Here is a 21,802-nt window from a genome sequence, read left to right as displayed (position 1 = left end):
CAAAGGGTGGCTGTGCCCCATTTTTGGAGACTTAAAATGTTTTCACAGAGAACATAAGGCTCAAGGACAATGACAAGCACATGAATTGTGGAAACTAATAAATAACACAGGACCACATCCCAGATTTGTTTTTGCCCTCTGCATGTTTGAGGGAGGTGGAACCTAACATTTACTGAGTTGGCTTTGGAATATTGTTTCATGTTAAGAAGCCCTGTAGGGCTGGGGATATAGCTCAGTTGGTAGAGTGCTTGTCTTGCATGCACAAGGCCCTGGGTTCAATCCGCAGCACCACCAAAAAATAAATAAAAGAAGAAAAAAAAAAAAAGCCCTGCAGTCAGTCTCATGGTATTTCACCCCTGCATTTCAGACGAAGAAACAGGCTCATGAGAAGTGACAAGGGCTCTAGGGTAGAACCCAGCCTGCTCCTTCCTGCTGTCCCTGTCTTCTCCCCGTGCACTGCCTGTGACCTCTGAGGCTAGTTATTTCTTAATAGTGATTGGCAGGCAAATGTCTAATTGAAAAATCATTATTGAGGCTCTTTTTGGAAATGTGACATTGCCAGCAGAAGCCTCTACTGAAGGGACAGGCCACATCAACGGCTCTGGTCTATTTGTGAGGCAGAAATGTAATTTATGTTTTCTGGACTTTGTTAATGAACACAGGATGCTCCTGCTAAGCAACATGGGGATAAAGGATCCACAAGCAGAAGGTGCCTCAGGCTTGCCCAGGGACTGGGCTCCTGCTCTTCTATTTCCTCAGGCAAATGGTGATCTAGAGGTGCTAGGTGCAAAATAGAAGTGTTTATCAATCCTCGACTGCTCCTGATGGATATCTAGATGTGGGTGACCCAGTTCCCTGGGACTTGGCACTTTGCCCAGCACGTTCACCGCTTTGCTTCTCTTCTATCCACTACCTGGCCTCCTTATCTTAGACTCCTCCCTCCCTCTCCCCCATGGCTAGCCAGTCCCCTGTTCCTGCCCACTGTGCCTTCCCATGATGCTTCCACATCTCTCCAGTCTCAGAGGCTTAGTTCAAGACCTCATCTCCTGCTCAGGCAGTTGCCACAGGTTCCTGCCTACCATCTCATCCCACTCTTTCTGTGGTGACCCAGACACTACAGAAATGAGTAATAACTGGTACTTACGGTCATGAAGCACCTCACACCCCTGTGAACCTTTCCTATATTAGGACACTGAATTCTCACGGTCACTCTCAGAGGCCAGCGGAATTATTATAGCCCATTTTACTGACAGAAATTAAGAGGCAGAAAAGTTAAAGGTCTCCACCAAAGTTCTAAAGCTTGTGAGGGGAAGAGCTGGGATCCATGCACACCAACACAGGTACCCTAGACCACACTGTTTTTCTTGTGGAGTTTCTGAAAGCAAGACTGGTAACACCACTCCCCCTAGGGACACAGCAGCAAAATCATTAGCCTCCCAGGGCCTTCAGGATAAAGCTGTGGCATTTGGGCCCTACACCCAGCCCATTCCCCCAGTCTGGTTTCTATCCAGCCCTTGAGACTGGAACTTTGCCCTCAAAGTTCTGGATCTTCAAAGTTCGTCACTCTGGGCACCACTGTGCCCAGAATTTATGTGCATTTCCATTTTGGCCCCGGGCCTGCAGGGTCACCTGGTCTGGAATGCCCTGTGTCTGTCCACCCAAATCTTCACTCATTCTTCAAGGTGAGACTCAACTGTCTTTTTCCCCAGGAAGGCATTCCAAGTCACTGAGATCAAAATTAATTACTTCTCTTCCATTATTATTAACTGAGTCGCCTTCAGAGAGTTGCTGAACTTCTCATTTGTAAGATGACACAGAGCAAGTATCATGTCAATTTGTTTTTCATTAATGTGACTCAGGCTCCTGATGCAGATCCTCACACACACCAGGGTGCTGGAGTGTTTGCTGACTAAATGAGTCGACCCTATGGGGTTTCATGAGAAAAGTTATAATGTGCATAGCACATAATACACCCTCACAAATGTCAGCGCTGTGCAGTGTGGCAGCTATTTCAGCCTGGCCCCAGTTTGCCTCTTGTGACGGTGAACTATGTACACAATGTCTGTCAGCTCATCTGTCTGGGGTAGGAACCCTTACTTGTCCCCAGAGAAGATGCTCATTAACAGTTGAGATGACTGTGAATTATTCCAAGCTTCTTATTGCATATGTTCAGTGACTGTTGTCAGGGGAAACTGGAAGAGGAGATCAGAGATCCTACAGTAAAATTCTACTTAAAAATCATGATGCGAGTAATGCACATTTGTCATAAAAACAAATGATACAGGAGTATATAAAATAGGAGCTATTCCCTCCTCTAAATCCCTGTAAGTAGCCATTGTTAACAGTTCAGAGAATTTCCTTCTGTAGACATATAAGTATTCACATAGTGTACGAGAGAGAATATTAATTTAAAAATACATTGTGTAGGTCCAACAACGTGATTTTTTTCATTCAATGCTAGATCACGTGCATATCCCGCTGGCAGTGTAGACAGCTGTATCTTGCGGTTTGTGGCTGTGTAATGCCCTTGGATGAAGGAAGGGAGCTCCTTGAAATCCAAGGGAGCTCCTTTGCTGCCACCCAGCTCCCCACAGATTTCCCTGCTAGTTAAGGGGAAGCTAAGAGCAGGGGGAAGCTGGGGGGAGGGTTTTTTCTCCCCACAGAAGAGGCCAGAAGTCACAAGAGTAAGTCGGGCCTAGCCCAATGCCATCCCCAGGTTCCTCCAGAACATTGTAGTGTTTCCGTTTGTCAGTCCAAGCCCTCCGTGGTGTTGTCAGGATGACACTGGGAGCTTAAGGACTGGATGGCACCCTGGGCCCAGCTGATAGCTCAGTCCAGTCTGGGCTTCCTGTCCTGTTCGTATCCAGAAAACTTCTGTCAGCCCTTAACTGTGGGGGCTGGTTTTCCATCCCATGCCTTACCCTTTGACCTAGAGAAGAACATATTTTTCCTGTCACAACTCAACCCTGCTCTAGTCCGGTCTGACTTTGTTCAAAGATGTCGATGATATTGATCGTACCCTGACACAGGCACCATTGTTTTGCAAAGTGTCTATTAGATTTTTACAGATATTTTACAGATATGCACCTGGGGAATCAGACCCAGTTCATCCAGGGGCAGTGGAACAATCCTGCCGTCCCAGTGATGTGTGAGGCTGAGGTAGGAAGATCCAAAGTTTGAGGCCAATCTCAGCAATTTAGCAAGACACTGCCTCAAAAAAAAAAAAAAGAAAAGACTGGAGATAGCTCAGTGGTAAAGCATCCCCGGATTCAATCCTCAGGACCAAAAAAAAAAAAGGAAGGAGGGGAGGAGGAAAAGGAGAAAAATCCCCACAAGCAGATCACCAGAAGTGGCATTTGAGCCTAGGCTTGGGTGACTCGAAAGGTCAAGACCCTTCCATCATGACAAGCAGCCTCCATGTTCAAGTCTAATCAAGGTCAGAAGATAGGAACATTTAAAAAACATGTGACCTGTTCATCCCTGTTGGAAAATGTACACCAGGGTCTCTGGGCACATGTTTTAAGACCCCGCTATTCTCCGCATGTGAAAGAATTTAATGGCTGGTGCCCAGGCCTGCACTGTAGTCCAGGCTTGGAGGGGACAGGATGGACATCCTTCCCGATGAGAAAAGAGGTCCCACCAAACTTTGTTTTTGTGTGGCAATCTCACAATTGGGACATCATTACAGAAAAGAGCTCCACCAGCAGCAGCAGTGCCCACCTGCTGTGCCACTGACCCAGCCTTCCTGGAACAGCCACTGAGAGGGCTCACAATGAGCCAGTGGTGTTCCCTCCCCTCCACTTTCTCTGTTCTGTTTACCTCAACAATTCGGTTTTTCCCAGAAGGGGGTTGGTTGGTGTCAATAAGCATAACAACCACCTTATTTTTCTTTCTTTTTTTTTTATATATATAAACATAGGTGTATGAAGTACTTTATACATTGATAAACAAGAAATACCTTCTCTGTTCCTTCTGTCACATCACTGTCCCCTTCTATTCAAACACTCAGACTTGGGCTCAGGGTGCAGCTTGCCTGGCTTGTGCAACTCTTGCACATGGAAACAAACAGAAGTAATAATCACAAAATGCAAAGCCAGCTGCTGCTCAGGTCACATGCAGCTCTCAGTCCAGCCTGTCATTGTGTGCTGCAGAAAACCATGAATGCTCACTGCATCAGGGCTTCCAGTAACAAACACACAAAACCCACCACCACTCACATCTGTTTTCTGTAGAGTGATACCGGTCATTCAAAGAGTGGCATTCCCTAGCCTGTGCACAATGCCTTTCTCCTAAAGAGCCTGAGTGTATCTTTTATGCTGTTACCATTGCCTGCAGAAATACCTAGAATAAATGTCATGATTCCTTTTTTACAGAGCTGGAGAAAAGGAGAACAGAAAACTTGGACCCTTTCCCAAGGTCAAGGCAAAATGCCAGCAGAGCCTGATTTGGGCAAGCCCCCTTGGTGATTTTGGGGCAGTGGGGGCCATCTATGCCCATGATGCATGGGTGCTGGGACTTTTCAGACTCCTGCACCTTTATGCTGCCTGTGGATCAGTAAACTGAGAAGTGGTAGGCTTGGTCTGGATCAGCCAGAAAGTCACCAGAGAAGAGCTCCATGTTCTTGTTTGTGTTTCTGAAGAGTCGGTTACTTCTATAATCTGTTTTACATACATTTTCTCATTTTATTCTCCCCTCTAACTGTGAGGTAGGCATTATCCTCCCATCATAAATACCTGGAAACTGAGGCTTGAAGACATTGTCTACGTAAAAGTCAGACAGCCCAAAGTGTGAAGCTTGGCTCCATGCAAGCCCAGTGATTCAAAGTCCCTTTCCCTCACTATAGCTACTTTGGCCTTAGGAAGGAAACATGGGGACAGAAGGCCCCAGAGTGTCACACTGAAAAGGGAAGGTGATTTATGAGCTGAACCTGAGATTGAATCAACAGATTGTGCTGACCAATTGCATTCATGCTGTATCTTTTGGTATTTGCTAGTTGACAGAATTGCTCTGCAGTAGCTGTTGCAAAGCACTGCAGAGCTACTGCCCACAGTCACATCAAGGAGGGAGAGCTGACAGTTCCTGATTACTTAACAAGTCCTAAGCATATTGTGAGCATTACCTAATTTAATATTTACAATAACCTTGTGAGATAAGTAATAATATTGTTATTGCTGTTGGGTTTAAAGACATGAATGTTGAACAAGAGAACGTTGCCCCAGGAAGTCCACCTCTGCCCCATGAAATCTTTCCCCATTCAGCAATGTGATAACATGAATAGGTGAATTGATGACCTCCCCTCAGTGGCACCACTGGCCATGGAGTGTTTAAGAAAGTCCGTCTCTGAGCCTAAAGAAGGGGAGAAGGGTATTTGCCACATACTCCTCAGATAGAGAATATATCATATCCAGGACACAACTCAAAAGCACGCGCGCGTGCGCACACGTGCGTGCACACACACACACACACACAAATCAATAAATGGGCAAAATAATTAAACATACATTTGTCATAAGAAGAAATACAAATGGCCAACAAATACATGAAAAAAAAATGTTCAACATCTCCAGCAATTAGGGAAGTGCAAATCAAAACAACATTGAGATTTCATCTCATTCCAGTTAGAATGAAAATAATCAAGAATACAAATAAATGTTGGCAAGGATGTGGGAGGAAAAATGCACTCAAACATTGTTGGTAGAACTGCAAATTAGTGCCACCACTCTGGAAAACAGTATGAATACAAAAAACCAGGAGTGGGACCACCATATGGCCCAGTTATCCCACTTCTCAGCATATACCCAAAAGATCTAAAATCAGCATACTACAGTGACACAGCCATGTCAATATTTTATAGCAGCACAATTCACAATGGCTAACCCATGGAACCAATCTAGGTGTCCTTCAATAGACAAATAGATTTTTTAAAAATTGGTGTATATATACAATGGAGTATTATTCAGCCATAAAGAAGAATGACATTATGGCATTTGCTGGTAAATGGCTATAACTGGAGACTACCGTGCTAAATGAAATAAGCCAGTCCCAAAAAGTCAAAGGCTGAATGTTTTCTCTGATATGCAGAAGCTAGTCCAAAATAAGTGGTAGGGGAGAGAAAGGGAAAGGGCAGGGGTGGGGTCCATCAAGATAAAAGAAATCAGTGTACTAGAAGGGAATTGAAGGGGAGGGAGGAGGAACAGCAGATAAAGGAGGAACAGTGGACTAAAACTTCTTAACTCCCCTATGTACATATATGAATCTACCACAGTGAATCTTGCCATCATGTATATTTACAAAACATTAACTTTAAAAAAAAAAAGACTTAAAGTACATAGAAGGCCCTACTCTAAAGTCAGATTTATGGGTTTGGAAATTGGCCTTCAGCTGTGTAACCCTGAGTCAGTCATTTAACCTTCCTGTGCATCAGTGCCCTGATTGATTAAAATGGGGATAGCAGCCTCTTTCTCACAGAAGTTCCCTTTAGGAGAGGGGGACAAGCCTGACCAGTGCTCAGTGCAGACCCCGGCACAGCTAATGCACTCGTTCTATGTCAGCTATTGTTATTTGTATAGAGCTGGTGCCAACAGTTTCTTGGGATTGATTCTGAGACCGTGAGTTCTCAGTTCAGGATCTGCAGAGGGCCAGGAAGCAGCTTGTTTACTCTTGCCTTGTTGGGGTGGAGGTGGGGTGAATCTGCCAAGTAACACACAAGGGCTAAACCAACCAATTAAATGGGGAATGAGGTCAGCGTGCAAAGGGAGGAATTTGCCAACACGGTGCAAGTGCGGAGAGCCAGGGCTCTGAGTCGTGGCCCATGGCACTGCATCGCAGTGAGGGCAGGAGGCCCTGGACTTAAAGGTTCGTGCTTTGGATCAGCAAAGGAGCTACAAAATAAGAAGCAAGAGCCTCCTGTAATCCTCAGCATCTTCCCACTGACTATCCTCATTGCCTGTCAAAGCCACTTCTGCGTTTGGGTTTATATACGGAAAGGCACAACATAGGAGGAGCTACATGAAACCTTGAATTAGGCCTGACTTTCATACCAGCTGGGCCTCTGTCCATACTTCTGACACACAGACAGGTGTCCTGGGTAGGATATCATCCTGCTGCCACATGAGGAGGCTTCTCCTAGCATCAGCAGGCAGTGGCTCCAAGAATCAGCCCCATGACCAGAACGAAGAGAGGGCTGAAGCTCCCCAAAAGGGCTTTGTAGGCTTTATAAAAGCTTTTATGGGTAGATTCAGAAAAGTGAATAGGGAGCCAAGATGACACCCATTGTGAGAAAGACATCTCTGCTTGGCTATTCAAGCCGGGCCATTCTTCACCTCCTCCATACAGAACTTCTCAGCTTGAATCAGATTGCAGTCCCTCTTTGTGTTCACAGAAGCAGATCTGAGAGGGAAAATAGCAGATGGATGCAGAGAGGAGAGACATCAAGGCTGTGTTCCTGTTCCAGGTCCCCATCGACCCTGGCCACAGTGCACTCCTCTCCCTCTGCTAATTCAGTTTATGGACCAAAACCTCTCTCCCTTTGCCCCCTGGGTTCCTCTCATTTAGTGCTAGAAGAGTCCTGGGTAATGGAAGCCCAGGGCAGACTCCAGCCACCACAGCCTCCATGTCCTGCAGTCAGATATTAGAGGATGGATCATGTCCTCATTCCCTTGGCTTCCATTAAACCTTCCTCCCAAACTCTGCCAACCAGACCACTCTGCCCAGTGCCCATGGCTCTCACCGTCAGGCCTGCTGAGGGGTTTTCCAGGGATGCCAGCTGTGGGAAAGATCCTCCCCTAACTGTATCACCAGCTTCACAGGCTTTCTTCCCTCTACCTCCTGTCTTTGGCTCCTTTCATTTAATATTTCATTTCATTTTCTTTTTGAAAACAAACAAAAACAACAACAACAAAGACAACATTAAAGAACAGGATATGCCTATCTTTAAGAACCCAGTCTTCCTGCAGGCTGTGCACTTCCCAAGATTCCATTGACATGGAATCAGCCTCATTTCCCAGGTAGCGTTTCAAATAGGAGTCTTTACAGAGCTTGCTGGGACACACAGCTTTCAAAGAACACATGGGTTTGTGTTCTGAAACTCTCTGTCACTCCTTTGAAATTCACCAGCATCTCCCTGGGTGGATCTGAATGTGGGCCTGTCATCTTTCTGACATTTGTTTGCTCCTTTGTTTTTATCTTTCATCTTTTCATGTGTATTTGAGGAGCCAGTAGCAAACCACACACATACAAAATGGTTAATAAAGTAGAAAAGAGAGAACCTTGATATTTGTGATGTAAAATCCCCAGTTTCAGTCAGCTATTCTTTAAAAATGTTGAAAATCAGTGACATAAAATAATTTCCAAAAAAAAAAAAAAATTTGAAATCCCTTGAAATTTGACCCACTCAGCCTTAGCTCTCCCTTATATGCTGGGGTTGGCAGGGTTGGGGAGAACAGGTTATATACTCTACAGTGTGGCAGCCCACCTCAATCCCTCCCCAAGGCCAGCTGTGCGCCTTGTAGGATGGAGCTTGTGGCCAGGTTTACAGCCCTCTTGGTCCATCTCCTCTGCCCACCTGCCCACCACTTTTTTTCTTTTTTTCTTTTCTTTTTTTTTTTTTTTTTTGGTACTCGGGGTTGAATCCAGGACTGCTTAACCACTGAGCCACATCCCCAGCCCTTTTTATTATTATTTTTTTTATTTTGTGAAAGTCTCTTGCAAAGTTGCTCAGGGCCTCCCTAAGTTGTTGAGGCTGGCTTTGAACTTGTGATCCTCCTACCTCAGCCTTGTGAGCCTCTGGTCTTACAGGTGTGCACCACTGCCCCCCAGCCCACCTGCACTTATAAAGTCCCATCCTATATTGTGCTGATGCCAAAGGAGACTTTTGGGGCAGTGGTAAGTGTTTTTGATATATTTCAGTAAGTTCTTTTTCCTCTTAGCTAGTTCCTAGTGTGCTTTATAGTCAATTCCAAGTTCAAAATTTTTAAAAATTTCAAATGACAAAACCTCATAGTTTCTTCTTTCAATCAGAAGATTCCCAAAGTCTTCTGTTGGGCTCTGTGATTTTACCCTACTCCTTAGATAATAAACAAGTCTGTTACTGTTTCATGGATGCTGATGGAAAACATAATACTCCAGAGGCAGAGGCATAGGACTTGGTTATAGCACAGCAAATAGCATGAGCTTCACGCTCACATCACACAGGGCAATGCAGGGAGCCAGACAGATGCTGTATATAAAGATGGTTTGCATCACAGCTGAGGAGCACCAAGGCCGAGGATTCCACTGCTTTTATAATGAATTGTAACAAGCCTGCTCTTTGTGCAGAGGGAGACAGACATTACCTCATCCCTCAAGGTTGCTTGCTGCAAACACCACCCAGAGAAATAGTCTGGGTACAAAAGTAGTCAGGGAATTGCATTCTTGGAATACCTAGTGGGAACCTGAAGGGATGATCAGGACCCATGGCAGAGTCTCCCAACACCCCTCCTGTTCAGAATTCAGGGAGTGATTCCTGGATGGGCCTTGGTGAGGGTGAGACTCATTCTCCCACAGCCATCCTGTCTCCTTGAACTACAAACAGGACTGCAGAGAGTTTCTCAGCTCTAGGTCTGTGACTTCTTCACTCCCCAGCCCAGTACCCTGGGGGGCACATCTCTGGCTGCTGACTTAACATCTATTAGCAATATGATAGCTAAACATTTTGGGGACCCTCACTGTGCCTGGCACCATACCAAGCCCTTTACATGTGTTATGTCATTCAATCACCAAAACCTCTGAAAAAGTAGATTCTTCTCATCACCCCCTCAACCACTTCCAGATGAGGAAACTGAGGTCCAGGAAATTTAGGGAGCTCACTGCCTGTCAACCAGATAGTGAGCAATGGACTTGGGCCACAGTCTGACTGGCTCCAGTTTTCATGCTTCATTTCCTTGCTGATTCTTCCCAGTCTGTAGGAAATGGGTTGTTTTATCAAGTTCTTCTTTACCAAGATAAATTGTTCTATATCTTCCTCTGACCTCCAGCCCCTGTGCCTACCCAAGGGCCCAGCTAGGATTCAGCAGATTCCTGGCAACCTTTGGAATACAAGTGCACGAGGAGGATGACTGAACAGGAGCAGCTGTCAAGGTGATCTGGGTTTCTGGAATAGCCCATTGTGCTCTACTTCCCAATGCAGAGAAAAGTCATTCCAGAACAATTGGGGGCTCAAACGGCACCTTTTGCAAATTAGAGAAAGTCATTTGCTTGCCATTTACTCTTAAGTCATTTGCTTGCCATTTACTGAAAAACTGCAAATATGGAGAGGACTATGTGCATGTCACCTCCTGCAGTGGGGCAGTGTGTACCTGCACAACCATCCACGGTCAGGCTCAGTCACACAGACCTGGTTCTTAATCAATTCTCCCATTTACTAGCTCAGTAGTAAATAGACCTGGGCAGGTCTATTTCTAAGGCTCATTTCCATTGAATGGAGGCAAGTGCCTCCACAGGTTTGAACCAAGAATGGGAAAGAAATGTTGCTCAAGTCCCAGGGGGGTGAGCACTTCCTCTTGATGGAAATACTAAAAACCAGAGACTGGTCCCAGCATGGTCCAAGCAGGTCATCCAACCCTCTCTGTTGATCCCACTAGCCATAGGTGGGATAATCAGAATCCTTTTAAGTTCTTGTGTGTTGTTCTTGTAACAGTGAAAGAGGAGTTAGACTAGTAAGTGAGTCTGGTCTTCAGTTTCTTCTCTCTTCCCTTTCAGTGACCTAAGTCTTCCATAAACCTCACCTTCCATGCCTGTAATCCCAGTTACTCTGGTGACTGAGGTAGGAGTATCAGAAGTTTGAAGTCAGCCTTGGCAACTTAGTGAGACCTGTCTCAAAATAAGAAATAAAAAGGGTCAGAGATGTACCTCTGTTGTAGAGAACCCTGGGTTCAATCCTTAGTCCTGCAAAAACAAAGGGAAATAGAACAAGAGCTCTGAGGAAGTCTAGATACCCTGAACTAAAGGTCATAGCTACAGGAAATGAAAAAGCTGCTGTTCTGGTGATGGCCCCCTCTAGTGGCCAGACCTAGGTGTGACCACTATTCTCTCCAGGATCCAGACTTGGAAGTTCTGCTATTCCAACAGACACACAATTTGGACAGGGTCAGACAAACCTGGATTTAAACTCTATTTTTGAGGATCCTGCAAGCTTCAGGATGTTTAATAAATCTCTCCAGTTTCAGCTTTCTTATCTGTTTGGAGACAGTTGTTCCCCAGGATTGCAAATTTCTCCAGATAACACACATCTTCCTGGGACAAGTCTAGCACACTGAGGATTTAGTAGGTACCAGGTTTTATTAGGACTACTTGGTCAACAGACATTTGGCAAATGTGCTTGATGTGTAGGGACGGCTTAGGAAAGAAAGAGGAGAGTGTAAGAGAGAGAGGGAAAAGGAATTCACCCTCCCTCTTCTCTGATTATCCAGCAACTACTAATGATGGGAGTCCAGGTGGCCCCTTTCTGGATGCAATTAATTACAGATAATGGGCCTCACAAAGTCCCAGAGGGGTTCTTGGTTATTAAAGGAAATTAATGCCATAAGGAGGTAGGTTGGTTGATTGATCAATTGATCGAGAGATAGATAGATGATATATCTTCTAGAGTATTTTAAAAACTTACTTCTGGACATACCTGTAGAAAGATATCCCCAAAGATCTTGACCAGGTAACAGATTTATTTATTTATTTATTTATAGTCCAAAGAATGGCTATGTGGTCCCCATTTTCTTCCTCTTTGTAGCATGTTCCTCCTGAAGATTTTTTTTTTCATGGTTCTCTCTCTCTAAAGGCTTTTGTACTCTGAAATGTTGCTTCTTTCATTAAATGAACCATGACTTCTCAGGCCAAACCTTAGGAAATCTTAAAACAGGGGCACTCATTCTTTATGAATAACTTAAACAGTGGGATTCTGATACTGATTTCCAATACCCTGATCACTAGGATTTATATTAGTTCATTCAATATCAATTGTGTGCCAACAATTGGGCTGTGCCTCAAGTATACCCAGATGAGCAAGATAAAGCAGCAACACAGAGCTCAGGGTCTAGTGGGGTATGCAGACTGTGGCATAGATAATTACTGGGCAGGTGATGGCAGGCTAGAGTATGAAAAGCAAAGCACGGGAGCCATTAGATTAACCAACTAGAAGAGGCATTTACCTGGTGTGGTGCAGAAACAGGCATGGGATGGGAAGGTACTGCTGGTTGGGCTCTTGGGAAGAAGACACTGAGACAACTTGGGGTACAAGATGGTTAGTCAGGATCAACACCTATGAAGGGAGGCAGGTGAAGCAGGATTGGTAGAGAAAGAAATTGAACCGCAGTGCAATCCTGTCAAAGCCTTGGCCAACCAGGTGTGGGATTGTGACGAGAAAACTGCCCACGCTAGGAACCTGAGGCTGACTGGAACTGCTCTAGCTGCTAGAGGTTCCTGGATGTGGAGGAACCTGGATGTGGAGCCCAAAGCCATCTGCTGCCTGCTGATGCTCTCCTCACACTGAGGCAGCAAGCCCTTCTCCAGAGGGAATCTGGGTCATCCAGTATCCTGGCAACCTGAAAAGGAGGCTTCCTGGAATAAGGAATCGTTAAACAAAATCCACCAGGTAATGAGGTGGGACAGGCAGGAAGTGGTAGAGGAAATAGCTGGTGTGGAAGGGTGGAGGAAGCTGATACACTGTGTGGGAGAGACTGGAGGAGGCCAAGCTCTGGGCAGCAGTGAGAGTGTAGGGCTCAGAGATAGACTGGGAAGGTAGGAAGGGACAACACCTTGCAGGACCTTGTGGGCCACCTTAGTGAGTTTGGATTGGATCCTAACAGCCTAAGATGTAGGGATGAGTTTAGAACATTGGCCTCTAGGTGGGAGAATAGGTTGGGACTTGAGGTCGGGGTTGTGCTCAAAGGAAAGAAGCAGAAGGCCCTGTTGGTGCAGGTGGAAGAACGCCCCCAAGGAAGGATACCACCGGAGAACAGTGCCTTCCTTTCAGGCTGAGTGCCAGTGGGCTTGGGAAGAGGCAGAGGACCCTCAGCAAGGCCTGGCAGCTTCTGCTTTTGCACTCTTGAAAGAGGTCCAACTACTACACAATTAACAACTCACAACCAATCTGACTTCATCCACATCCTCATCAATTCCCCCTTTCTCCTATCATGTTGAAGAAAATCTCAGACATTATGTCATTTTATCCATACGCATTTCAACATGTATACTTAAAAGATGAGGATATACTTTTAAAAATGTAACAGCAGCATTCCAAAGAGATGGTCGAGTGAGAGTGGGAGTAGGGGGTGGGACTTAGTGATCCAGGGACCCAGAACCAAGGAGCTGCAGAGTTTGAGGAGCCAGCAGCTTCTAGTTTGCAGCAGTGCTGTTTGGGGCCGGATAGGGATGAAGGCTGATCTTGCAGGCTGTGCACAGGGCTCCTGTTCTTTGGTTTCTTTACTCTGTCCTGTTTGAACAGTGAACATGCCTTGGCCTGTCAGAAAAAGAAAGTTGTTACTTTTTCACAGTTTCAGGAATAGGGTGATGCTGATGGAGGAAGATTAAGGATGAGATGCATGCAGGCCCTCCTGCTAAGAAAATGTGATTATCTCCCCAGGAAGCTAAAAATAAGAGGCAGTCTGGAAAGAACTCATAGGAAGATTGTGAGGACTAAGAAGAAAAAGATGTTATGAGCAGGAGGGATGATTCTCAGGAGAGGACAGTGAAGCTGGAGAAGAAGATGATAGAATTGCCTGCCAGCAATGGCAGGCAGCACCTACGCAGCCTCTAGACAGAGACATGCTCACGGGAGATGTGGGCAAGGAGGAAGAATAATGGATCCAGAGAGGATGAGGTGCCTGCTGGCAGCCATAGAAATCTCGTGGAAAAGGAGGGAGCTCTATGCAAATGGCATCAGAGAGAAGCAAAGCTCCTTCCTGGTCTTTGGGCACAGGAATCTTTTCCTCCCATGCCTTTGAAGCTATGGGTGGCCTGCTTCCTGATGGCTTTCATTGGATTGCCGTCACTGTGACTTTTAGCTTAGTTATGAGCATTTTCTTTCAGGTTTCTTAACCATCGTTTTTGGTTTGTTTTTCTTTCTTCTTCTTCTTCTTCTTTTGTTTTTGAACTGCCATAGTCATTTATTCTATATCATTTCCTCAGATCTGAATTGGGCTGTCTGCATCCCCAAACTGTGTTCAACATATTCCTCTGTATTTTCTCAAAATCATCCAGTTTGATGAGGCAAGTTCTAAATCAGATGAGATGGAGCTTTCAGCAGGACTAGGCTGGGCTGAATGTTAAAGACCTCAAATGCAAGCCACCCCTGGAATCTACCCAGTATGCTGTTAGCAGGTGGGAAAGATGGATTCCACGGTGCGTGGGTAAACAGAGATGAGAAAATTTAAGCTAAACTGTGCTTATATCGTGTACACTGTTCAGTCACTTAATTTTAAAAAACTGAAAACCATGAACATCCTGTTGTTGATTCAACTCAATCATTTTTTTGGACAGGACCTATGGATCCTTGCCTGTGAGTTCTGCCATATTCTTATCCCATTGGTAGGCTCTGGGCATCCGTTTTGCTAAAACAGTGTCTTTGTTACTAAATGTTGAAAAGTTTTACATCATTATTGATCAAAATTTATTTTATGTAGCAAATGTTGTGGTCTGTGTCACTAAGGAACTGCGCTTTCCCCTCAGCCCCTTTGCATAAAGCTCCTGTTTCTGCTCTTTGCAGCAACCTGCATGTTAGTTTGGTCAAGAAGGGTAATTGTGCTACACCAGATGTGAACTTAAAATGGATTCCCCCTCATGGGGAAAATGGCTATGCCTGGGTCTCAACGCCGCCTTAGAAGTGTTTTCATTTGCAACACCTCAAAGCTGTCATTGTGTACCCGTTCCTCTCCCAGTTTACATGGGCCATACCAGCCTAATCATTGCATTGAAATATTTGAAGGGCTGCCATGTGGTGAAGCATGTCTACTCCTCCTGGGTCACCCCTGAAGGAAGCCTGGGGGCCCAAGTCTGAACTAACAGAGAAAGTTTTGACTGCACCCTAGGGAGCTGTTTTCTGATAGAGAACTCCAGAAAGAGAAGACTGTTATGGAGGGCCCTCCATGTCCCGTTGGCATGTTACAAAGTGCTTTCATGCACATTGATTTACTTAAACCTCACCACAAACTCAGTCAGGTAGACTGAGCAGGCCCTACTCCCACTCTACAGGGAAGGAAATTCAAATGAAGACATGGCTTGCCCCAAATCACTCAGATTGCAAGTGGAAGGACAAGGCTCAAATCTTGCTGCCTTCTGCAAGTGAAAAGATGGTCCACGGACAGATGCTGACCCTGAGCATTTCTTGGTGACTGGTGCTGTTGGAGGGGCTGTGCTAGGGAGCACAGATATGAATGGACCTCTGCCACCAAGAAACAGTAGCAACAGAATAAAATGTTCATGTGTGAAACTCCAGGAAGACATTCCCTTGGCATCCTGGAATCTTAAAGCTAGAAAAATTACCTTATCCATCCAGTCTATCCTACTCGCAAAAATGAAGCATACTAAGCCTGGTTTTTAAAATGTTTGGTTGTTTCATAGTTCTGTATTCTCAAAAACTTATTTCTCCACGTTTTTCTCCCATTCCAAAACTGATTAAGCACTGATTATATGTCAGTCATTCTGCTAAGCATTTTAGTCACATTAATATTTAATTTTAATGGTATTAATAATTTACAATTATATGTATATATTAATTTCTATGATAAAGTAATATTAATTGTGAGAAACTAGACGAATAATGGCCAGATCATGTATAAAAATAGAACCCAGGCGCACAATCTGCAGATACTAGTCCAGGCAGCCAAACCACCAAATGATAGCAATTAGCTCCAAACAGTCAGGACTTAATCAATAACTGCCAGCTTCCCTGGTTTTTGGCTCTGCCTCCAACCTAGGACTAACTGGAGAAAGTCAAACATACACATGTTTCTAGCTAGCCCACCCTTCCAGCTAGCCCACCTCCAGCTTTCACATGCCTACAGCCTCAAATCACAGCAGACCCACGCCTACGCCTTTTCCCATTCTAGAGCTTTCCCACTGCTTTGCCTGCTTTCAAATCTCCCAAACTCAACTGATGATGGCCAACTCCTTTGTCATAGCCAGCTCTACATAAATAGACTCTGAATGTTCTAACTTGGGTAGTCTTTATTTTCACAACTACCTATAAGGTAAAATCTGATAGTCTCTCTGTTTTCTGTGAACTAGAACTCAGGCTCAAGTTCATACAATCAATAAGTATACACTAAGGAATTTAAGTTCAGGTCTGACTGATTATAAATTCTACGCCCTGAAACCCTTTATCTTAGAGACCTCCAGGGTTTCTCGAACTTTTCAGTATGTCCAACCTCACTGTAAAGCCAATTCAGGATCCTCACCAGCCTTTCTACCATTAAGTCCCAGGATGACTCTCCAACTCCATAGTCTTATTCCTGGGTTCTCCTCTTCTTTTTCTTTTACCTTCTGACCATCTGTTCTACTCCTCACTCTTTTTTCCCCCAAGACCAGGTTAAACTGTCAGGGGTCTCAGGGTACCAGTTTTCTCTTTGTTGATGGCCCTAGTGATGATTTCGAGTCACCTGGGAAAGCAAAGCAGATAGCAGTGAAGTCTAGCCCTTACATAACACTTGCTTAGACCCAGTTCCTGTTGTGACAAGTAACACCGTTGATTCTCACAAGTCCATGGTAAATGCAGCAATACCCCATGTTACAGGTAGAGAAAGGTAAGACAACTTGTCTAATATCACACATCTACTAAGTGGCAGAGCTGAGATTCAAACCCAGGTAGCCTGACTTCTAATCAGATACTATACTCTGTGCTAGATATGAGAAGAAACAGACACAGGAAAATTACAAAGATTCCAGAATCTCAGCAACATTCACATCTGGGACAGGTTGCCTCCTCCTTGCAAAAAATCCTGCCCCAGGCTAAATTTAAGCAAAGCAGCATTTTTATTATCTTAAAGTATAGAAGGTTGTGAGTGACTTGCCAATATCAAGCCTGGGCTGAGAAAATTACTTTGTAGATCTGTTTCCTTGGAATGTTAAGATAAGCGTAGAATGTTGTATTCACCTATTGACAGTGAAACCCTACCTATGAGCCTGGCCCCTGGACTGGGAGCTGGGAGTGGCTATGGAATGGTGGTGTATTGTATTCTACAAATACCATCACATTTAATACTCACAACAACCGTAAGCCAAGTACAGCAACACAGATCAGTCGTCCCAACTACCTGGGAAACTACAGCAGGAGAATCTCAAATTTGAGGCCAGCCTGGGCAACTTAGAGAGACTCTGTCTCAAAACAAAATTTTAAAAACATTGAGACGTAGCTCAAAGATAGAACACTCTTGTGTTCAATTCCTAACACCAAACCAAACCAAACCAAACCAAACCCATGTAGTGGTTCTCATTATTATTCACATTTTAGAAGACAGAAAACTCTGACTTAGGCATGTAAGTAACTTTCCTAAGGAGATGCAGTAACAGAGCTGACTGGCAGCTCAGACCTATGATTCCCAAGCCTGGGTTCTGCACCACCATGTGGATTTACCAGCCCAGGATTAATAAACCATCCTAGATCAACTCCTTAATAAGTGTTTGTTTTACTCAATTAATCCTTTTGCAGTTCTTATACTATCCTGAATTTAAAGAGCCCTTTAGGCAAGATTCAAGAAATGTTTCTGAAAAGGTGGTCCAGCAGCTATAGACACCAACCAACAGCTGGAGTCGTCATTCCAGGGCCAAGGTGGGGGCAGATGAGGTGAACAGTGCCCCCTTTCAGAACAATCCTGAACAAACACATTTTATTGCTTTTACATAGATTTAGTCCTCCCAAGGCTTTATGAGGTTGATGTCACACTTGCCAAAGTGACAGCCAAGTAAGCTGAGACATAAAATAAATGCCACAGCTGGTAAATGGTGGATCTGAGACATGAGCTCGTGTTATTGTCTCTAGGGCTACTCCCTTAGCATAGAGTGAATAATAGATGCCTGTATTTTATGTGTGTTCCATTTGGAAAGAAAAATCCTTTAGCAGCAAGTCAGGAGGGCTTTCTTTTTAGTTGTTCCTTTAAATCTCAGAGACAAATACTTGGGAGTTCTTCCTGCATCTGAGTATGAATGAAGATTTGAGAGAAATGGGTCTGGGGGCTAAGTCAGGGCACAGCTGGATGTTTGTGCCTGGGGTGGTCATACCATCTCAGTAAAGATCTGTACCCTGTGTGGGTGTGAGATCCTGTGAATTATGGGTATCTTCTTTTTCACAATATAAAAACCCACATCTTGAGGTGGCCAGCCTTTCACCTGGATGCTTTCCCTGTAGTGTGTTTTCCCTGCTAGTGTGAAGTTGGGGGCATCCTGAGGCCTGCGGGCCTCTCTTAACAGATTCATTAATTTTGTCCATCAAATTGTCACACACATGATTGAACACCCCACATGGGACAGAAAAGGTGGAACACTGAAGCCTATCTGCTTGGGCTTGAGTCCTATTGTGGCTACTTATCAATCATGCAAATTTGGTTAAGTGCCTTAAACTCTCTAGGCCTCAGTTTACGTCTCTGAACAATGGAAATAATAATAGATCTTACCTGTGAACTGGTTTGAGGATTAAATGAGATGTTGGATAAGTATGGCCTATGCTGTGGTTAACAGTTTAAGTGGCTGCTTGACTGCTATCCTTTGCTGTGTGACAGGTTCTGAGCAACACAGGAAAGTACCACAGTGCGCTCGCCCCCAGGGAGCACAGGGTTTTGCTGCAGAGCTAACACGAGGTAAACATGTCATACAAGGTGAAAGCAATGCATGTCCTGAAACAGAGACAACAGAATATCATGGAGGGTGCAGGATGTGATGGGCTGTTTCTTTTTCTATGATTTTTTTCTTATTCCTTTCACTACTCCCTTGTAGTTTCCATGATGCCATTTCCTTTTTTAGGGGGTGGGGGGAGGTATTGGGGATTGAACTCAGGAACACTGAACCACTGAGCCACATCCCCAGCCCCATTTTGTATTTTATTTAGAGACAGGGTCTCACTGAGTTGCTCAGTGCCTTACCATTGCTGAGGCTGAGTTTGAACTCACAATCCTCCTGTCTCAACCTCCTGAGATGCTGGGATTACAGATGTGCACCACCGCGCACAGCCCATGCTGCCATTTTCTGAAGCATGACATTCTAGTTGTTTAGAAAAAGCCAGTTCAAGTCAATTAATAAACAACCAAGGTAGCTGAGACCCAGAGAGGTGGAGTGGATTCCCAGAGTCAGCTTCTGGCAATAGCACTGACCCCCAGATCACTGCTCTTTGTCCATCATTCCAAACAGCTTTTTTGATGTGTTGACTCTCCAATGTGTAGGACCATAGAGTTCACCTTAATAGCTCTTTGTCAGCTAGGATATGACATTGGGAGGAGTTAGATGTTTAGGATCTGTAGAACAGCCACAATTCTTATTTAGAAATTTAGAAATTTACTCAGAAATTTGCCCAGCACTCCAGGGAGGCCATTTTCAAAACTTCCAAGGACAGAATGGACCTGAGAGGGGGCTGTGCATATCTGAGCCAGCCTAGAAGACAGATGGAACAGCCTAGTGGCTATGAAGGACTGGTATATAGGAAAAATAAACTTTTTATCCTACAATCACTCACAACGCTCAATACTTCACTGAAGTCACTTATGTAAAGTGGCATATTGTTTGCTTATTAGCTATACCCATCCTCCTGTATACTTTAAAACATCTCTAGATTACTTAGAGCACCCAATATAAATACGTGTTATACTACATTGTTTAGGGAATAATGGCAAGAAAACAAATGCTTCTACATGTTCAGTAGAGATACATGTTTTTCAAATATTTCCCATCCACAGATGCAGAATTTGTGAATACAGAAGGCCAAAGGTACATGTGCCTGTACATAATTAGTGGTTGTTGAACTTACATTAAAATGTAAGAACATGACTATCCACTCCCAGATATTTTGGCCACTCTGATTTAGAAAGCTGATTGTTGATAGGATTTATTGATAAGGATTTATACATGTATTTCTTTCATTGTTTTATATCTTTCCCCAACTGTTTGCATGGGCTTGGAAAGCTATTTGAGATTCCTGACCGTGGTTGACATTTTTAAAGACCTAAAGTTCATGTTTTCTTTCCCTATCCTTTTTACCTCCTGCACTGGACATATCATAGAAAAGAAAAGAAGGCTCTGTGTCCCTGAACACTGTGTGCTTATTATTGAAGTCCAGACCTTTCCTCTATGCCCAACCATCTCTAAACAATGCAGGCTTACTCATTCAAAGAGTCCTATCCTGCTTTCGGATGCCAGGCGCAGAGAGATTTAGAATATCTGGTTGCTAAAGATGTATTTAGAGTGTTCTTCCAAAATCCATGAGTGACCTTTGGTCACCAGCCTTTGGTGCTCCTGGGAGGTGGTGGAACCTTTAAGGAGGTGGGGCCTAATGGAAGGAAGTTAGGTCATTAGGGGCATGCTCTTGAAGCGGGTACTGGGACCCTGATTGTCTCTCTCTTTGCTTCCCTGCTGCCATGAGTCAAGTAGCCTCTTCGGCCGTTCATTCCTACTGATGTATAGCCTCACCTCAGGCCCCAAAGTAAAAGCCAACTGACCATGAAATGCAGGCTCTGAAGCTGTGAGCCAAAATAAAACTTTTATCCTTATAAGTTGATTATTCCAGGTATTTTGTCACTGTAACAGAAAGCTGACTAACACACTGATCATCCACTGGTGAACCCTTGTTTTCTGGTCCCTTCATCTCTGTGATGAAGCTGGTACCATTATTAACATTCGTCTTATATGAGTTTCCCACTGCAGCTGTAACAAATTACCATAAAAAATAGTGGCTTAAAACATCACACATTTATTTTCTTATAGTTCAGAAGCCTAAAATCAAAGTGTCAGCTGGGCTGCATTCCCTCTGGAGGCTCTAGGAGAGAATCCATTTCCTTGCCTTTTGCATTTCTAGAAGTTGCTTGCAATTTTTGTCAGGGGGCGGAGAGGGCGGGGGAGCAGAGAGCTCAGGGTCTCTGCCTCCATTACACATCTCTTAATTTTCCTCTGTTTCCATCAACATATTAAATTTTTTTCTCTGATCCTCTTTCCTCTCACTTATAATCATCCTTGTACTCTGACACTGGGTCATTGGGATAATCCCGGATAAGTTCCTCATCTCAAGATTCTTAACCATGTCTGGGAAGTGCCTTTTGCCATGTAAGGTAACATTCACAGATTCCAGAAACTAGGTCATGAGCAAATAACATGTTGTATTTTTGTCCCTTGATGTGAGGGCCACCTCCACCCTTGCTCTTGGGTGGGCCCCATTGGTGTTCCTGGAAAGGCTAATCCCACCCATCCTAAGTCACTCCCTGCTTGGGTCTCAACTATGGTTCTTGCAATTCCCACTGACATGCTTAACCCTTTTCAAAAGCATACTCTGAATCAGGATAAGGAAATTAGAGACTTCCCAGCTCAGATTCACATGTCCCCCCAAGCCTCTATGCCTGCATGTTGAGTTGGGGTACAAATCAAATCCCCCTTTCACTCATCTAGTCCAGAATTACAAATGAGGCTGGAATCCAGTATGTCTTAATGTATTTTAAAAATCCTGATTTAAAATGATCAGTTCTCCTGCTTAATATGCTGTTGTTGCCATGGTGACTAGAGGCTAGTGAAAGAGATTCTCTTGTCTCTTCCCCATTTTCCAAACCCTCTGCACATTTCCTTAGCAAATTTCCATTGTGTTCAT

The sequence above is a fragment of the Callospermophilus lateralis genome, chromosome 2 (assembly GCF_048772815.1).
Source record: "Callospermophilus lateralis isolate mCalLat2 chromosome 2, mCalLat2.hap1, whole genome shotgun sequence".
Lineage (NCBI taxonomy): Eukaryota > Metazoa > Chordata > Mammalia > Rodentia > Sciuridae > Callospermophilus > Callospermophilus lateralis.
This window is presented reverse-complemented; position numbering follows the sequence as displayed.